Source organism: Solanum dulcamara, chromosome 4 (assembly GCF_947179165.1).
Source record: "Solanum dulcamara chromosome 4, daSolDulc1.2, whole genome shotgun sequence".
Taxonomy (NCBI): domain Eukaryota; kingdom Viridiplantae; phylum Streptophyta; class Magnoliopsida; order Solanales; family Solanaceae; genus Solanum; species Solanum dulcamara.
The window spans coordinates 37,258,360-37,264,213 of NC_077240.1; the positions used below are offsets into that span (position 1 = coordinate 37,258,360).

At 34.3% G+C, this 5,854-nt stretch overlaps 1 long non-coding RNA gene across 1 annotated transcript; it reads right to left on the reverse strand.

Annotated features, from left to right (window-relative positions):
* Positions 1-834: 834 nt before the first annotated feature.
* Positions 835-1,718, reverse strand: LOC129884989 (uncharacterized). Its single transcript, XR_008766016.1, has 3 exons — positions 1,624-1,718; positions 1,449-1,530; positions 835-881 (listed from the first exon to the last, which is right to left on the reverse strand). It is a non-coding gene; the product is annotated as an uncharacterized LOC129884989 (long non-coding RNA).
* Positions 1,719-5,854: the final 4,136 nt, after the last annotated feature.

A 5,854-nucleotide genomic window follows, 5' to 3' on the forward strand; every position in this document is an offset into this window, starting at 1 on the left:
CGGAGTGACGGAAGGTCGGTAACCTCCGATTATATTATGAATTAATCACGGTCGCTTTGTCTCACCTTGAAGGAACAATTATTATAGGATGAGACTATCAACGAAAGATAATATTAAGAGAACGTAGAATAAGGTCACAATCTCATAAGACGACAAATCGTATACATATCCACATAGGACCAATTTTCAAGACTCGTAGAAAAATCAGAATGAGCTATGATTCAAAATCAAGATAAGAGTCATGTCAAGTACCTTTCGAAAATTACCATGGATTATATCAACATAAAACTTTTGGAATCATATACACGTATTTAAGCACGAGAAAAATATCTTTTGGAAACTCAAGAAAATTGACCATCCTAGTGGCTCTACGAATAGGACTTCCTTGAAATTGTACAAAATGACATATACTTGTTTCATAAAAATTATGCCAAAAGAAAGTGTAGCTCTATATACTTATGTCAAAACATGCCAAGAGAAAGAAGAGTAAACACTACATACATGAAGCCGTTCTTATCTTAGCCATCATAGACATATTCTCATCCTCGACATCATCAATGTCGTTGTAAAACATATCCATCGTCATTGCCATAAAAACTTGTAATATTGTAAACCTTTGTTTTGGGAAACTATAGACATTTTGGAAGACATTGACGGGTTGTAGGAAAAAGTAGTCATTTCCTTGGGACGATTGACACCTAGCTTTTGAAAACAAAGAATATATGGAAGCACTTATGAAACCATAATATCGGAATCATGCCTTGAAAAAGAAGGGTAAGCCTTACATACTTATACCAAAGACATGCCAAAAGAAGGAACGGTTAGCTTTACATACCTGTACCGCGCTTTACTAGCTTTTCTTATTCTTCCAACTTGTTAGTCTACATTCAAGAGAGTTGACATAGTCATTAGATTCATCACCATATACTCATCTTAATCCTTCAAACAAATTAACTTCTAATCTGCCGAAATTTCGGCAGCATCTCCCCTATAAATACACCATCCCCGAGATCTCAACTCGGCCACCATTTCAACAATCATATCAACAACAACAACCAGCAGTATATATACAATCAAATCACCTCAACTTTACACAACACAAGCTCCAAACAACTAGCATAAAACTACGATACCAAAATAGAGTTTTTAACCTTTATTTCATAAAATCTTTAACCATACCAAACGGGGGGTTGTGTGGCTGCAACCAGCAGCAACCACACCCTTTTTAAAATACTTTAAAGCTCTACAACATACAATCCAACCAGCTGCACCCGCAGCGCCTCAACGACCATACACTACGCGACTTCGATTTAGCTACTACGACTTTAATTTAGTAGTTTCCAGCATCATGCCCCCTTATACATTTTCTCTGCTTCCAGCCATATTTAGGACACGTAATACACCTCATAACAACATCATAAACTCCAATTTTAAAGGAGAGACCTTACCTTTACCGAAACTCTCCAAAACTTGCCTCGGAAGCTCTCCTAGCGCGGCTAAAACTTTGGGGCTGTTCGGTGACGTTTTGGGCTGCTCCAAACCATAAAATTTCATTACCAATACCTTCATAACACCTTGGTACACCCTAGATAATTAATTCACGAAGCAAAATCGGAGACTTACCTTTTTTTTCCTTGGCCGAACCTATTCTTTCTCTAGCTTCAAGTTTCTTCTCTTCCTTTCTCTCTAGAACTCTCTTGAATCCTCTTGTTGATAAAGAAAACTTAATGGATAAATATGACTTAAAAGTCATCAACATATATATATATATATATATATAAGTCACTTAATTAATGGGTTAAGTTCCAAGACTTGGGCCCTTTCCTTGTGTTGGGCCTCTCTTATTATTTTGATTTCTTTCAAAGCCCAATCCCTTGGCCCATATGTTTTCATAAACTACATTTTGTGAACTTCCAACTTATATATATATATATATATATATATATATATTTTCCTTATTCTTTTTTTTTTCAATATTTCCATCTCCAAAATTCCATAACCAACTTATGTATCAAACAAGACCAAAACGTATCATTATCCTTCACTTGTTACAATTATTCCAAATGTCCAAATGTACAAAAATATGGGTTGTAACATTATATATATATATATATATTTTTTTTCCTTATTCTTTTTTTTTTTCAATACTTCCATCTCCAAAATTCCATAACCAACTTATGTATCAAACAAGACCAAAACGTACCATTATTCTTCACTTGTTACAATTATTCCAAATGTCCAAATGTACAAAAATATGGGTTGTAACAATTAGGTGTTTAGTATTTATCAGAGGCGAACCTAGTTTTTGTGGCACATGAATTTACCAATTAAAAAAACAAAAAAATGTAATTAGGTGGGATTTGATCCTTAGTACTCAACGTAAATAACTCAACATTCAATCTAGTGCAATATTTAATTTTTTCGTAGTATAGATGCTATTTTGTACTAACTATTAAAAGAATATACCTTAAATACCTAATTTTTCTGGAGAGACCATATGTTCCATGGACTATTTGACAAGCTGGAGTGTTCATCAGACAGTTTGGTATGTTTCCGGAGTGGGAACTGGAAGGGGTCTCAAAAATGGGGTGGGTGGAACTTTTTACAAGGGAAAAAATGGAAGTGGGCAGAGGGAGAGAGAGTGGGATGAGGGAAACCCAGTAGCTTTTGGAATTCCTCAGCTTAAATTCAATCCTAGTAGACTAGGGCTTTGATTCCAGCTGTAAATTATAATTTGGTTCTCCCGCTTCCCTTCCGATGGAAATAATTGGAGCCGATTCTTTATCAAGGGACGCCATGGAAAGAAGATCAGTGATTCCCCGGTTGATGTTGTCGCCGGAGAGCACTGTTTACAAATTCTACATATTGGGAGAAGGCGATGTGATACAGGTCGAGCAGAGACAACAGGTACCTGACGGAGACTCCCTTCATAGTGGAATAAACAATACGGATGTATAATGTCTTGTCTACAAAATGGACTGTTAATTCTATAGGAGGATCAAGCCCCACGAGTTCTTTACATAATCTTCATAGTGTAATCAACATTAAAAATGTATAAAGTTTTGTTTTCCGTAGTCAAAAGAAATTGTTCTTCTCTCTCATCCTCTCTAGGGATCTTGTAGCGTGGGATCTCCAGAAGGATCCAATTAAGAGATTTCTCATTCAGAGTGAAGATTTGGATCCCTATAATGATTGGATTACTTCTATCATGGATGATGATGAGCTTGACCGCAAGTCATCCGATTGTTCGGATCCTGATTACTTGGTATACGACCATCAAACCCATGAGCTTTTTATTGTTTCATGCTACATTGGAACTAGAATTGACCAAGATGAGATTCTTATATTGCCAAGGACAATTTGGATGATCAATTTCCTTACAAGACTATTAACTTTTGATGTTTTCAAGCTTGATTTCATAAACGATGATCATGTCAAGCTTCAATACTTGGAGGGTAGCCTTGGTGATGGTGCATTTTTTGTTGGCTCCAATACTTGGTTTTCTCTCTCAATCACCCAATTTCCTGAATTGATACTTCCATATACTATTCAGATTATCAGACCCAGCCTACAGGTATATGGAAAAGCTCAATTATGGAGGTCATGATTTGGGAATCTATAACTACAAAGAAATAAGGTTGAAATAATAATTCAAAATTGGAGTAGAAATTCTAAGTTGTTTAGGATTTACTATTTTTGATATTTATTTAATTAGTGTCTAGTTAAGATTTGTTTGTCCTAGTTCATATAAGAATTGATTTTCTAATCCAGTTTAATGTACTTCTTACTTTTATAAATAAGGATGTTGCTAGTTATTTTTAATAGAAAAAAGAAATATAGAGAAACAAAGAGAACTTGAAGTAAGATTCAAGAACTTTTGAGTTTATGAATATAATATTTTTCTTCAAATTGGTATCAGAACTGCTACGATCCTGGTAGAGAGAACTTGAAATAAGATTCAAGAACTTTTGAGTTTATGAATATAATAGTTTTCTTCAAATTGGTATCAGAGCTTCTACGATCCTGGTAGAGAGAACTTGAAATAAGATTCAAGAACTTTTAAGTTTATAAATAAAAATATTTTCCTTCAAATTGGTATTGGAACTTCTACGATCCTGGAAGAGAATTAAAAAGTTTTCACTGCCAGCGGACAGCTATGACCCATAGATGTTGCCCCTGTGGCCAATGATCATGTTGACAAACGCTAGACGAGTGATATATCCATAAAAACATGTTGGGAGGAAAGACGTACAAAAATATTGCAGATTTAAAGAAGAGCAAGCAAACATGGCATAAGAGGAAGAAGTTCTTCTCTAATTAAAAGTTGGACAAAGGTAAAAAAAAGAAGAAGGAGTTGGTGTGAAGGGCATACGCGAGAGTTGTGTAAGTGCTCCAACACCAAAAAAAAGAGTTGGTGGAAAGAGCATCAATGAAAGTTGGAGAGAAAGTGTTCTAACACCAAAAAAAAATGAGTTGGTGGGAAGGGCATCAACGAGAGTTGGAGAGAAAGTTCTCCAACACTTGCAAGTTAGATAGAAGTGCTCCAGCACAACTAAAAAAACATAAATATGAGCTGGAGTTCTCTAACACTTGAAAGTTCGAGAGAAAGTGCTTCAACACAACCAAGAAAAAAAATAAATGAGCATTGAAGAGAAGTTCTCCAACAATTGATGATTGAAGAGAAGTTCTCCAATACAACAACAATGGCAAGAAGAAAAAAGGCAAGAGTATACAATTGAATTACGAGAGAATGTTAGAATAATAATTCAAAGTTGGAGTAGAAATCCTGAGTTGTTTAGGATTTATTATTTTTGATATTTATTAAATTAATGTCTAATTAAGATTTGTTTGTCCTAATTCATATACTAATATGTTTTCTAGTCCTAGTTCAATTTACTTCTTACTATTATAAATAGAAATGTTGCTAGTTATTTTCAATAGAAGAAAAAGAAATAGAGAGAATAGAGAGATTTGAAGTAAGATTCAATAACTTTTGAGTTATGAATAAATATTTTCCTTCAGATTTTATCCTGTTACTATCCGATTGATCTCCACAAGATACAGATGATTCTACCAGCTCCTATTTGGTTCACCCTTGATGTTGATGTCGAATGTTTAGCATAGTGTGCGCTATTTAACAACTTTGCTCATTTGATGATGTGAGCTTTTTTATATAACAATGAAATAACTTGGTTTACATAATATGTAGCTCTAACATCTTCTGTTAGTTAATGAAGATTGGTTACATGCTAAAAATAAAAGTGTGTAGAGGGTGCTTCTTAGCTTGAGTTTGGTGTTTGTGTCTGGGTAAGGGTTGGTGAGGTGGGGGGGGGGGGGGTTCAATTCAATTTTCAATGTTGTTATTAGTGTTTACTCAATCCGAGCAGACAAACAAATTGATGTCCTTTAAATTAAGTAAAAGTTGTCCATTAGAAAAAAGGGAATATATAAAATGGAAAAAAGCCGTCCTTGGAATGTTAACTCTCATGTGTATATGTTTTTATATCCCAATTAAAATTTTCTCGCAATATAATTCTTCTAGACGACCCATCTAACTTAATAAATTCATTTCCTAATATCATTTCCCTCGTCACTATCTCATCTCAAACATACACAACTCAATAGGTATTGCTCCTTCATTTGAACAGATTTGTTGTCTAAGAAATGTTATTTTGTTAGATTCATAACATTTTTGTGTAAAATGAGTTAATTTGTGTTCTCTAACCATTTGCACCAACAATAAGTATTTCTGATTTATTACTATTAAAAATCATAGAGAACCCATATTCAGGTTTTTTCATCTTTTTGACTGACTAGCTTGTTTGCTTGCACAATATTTCAATGCGAGGTTAGA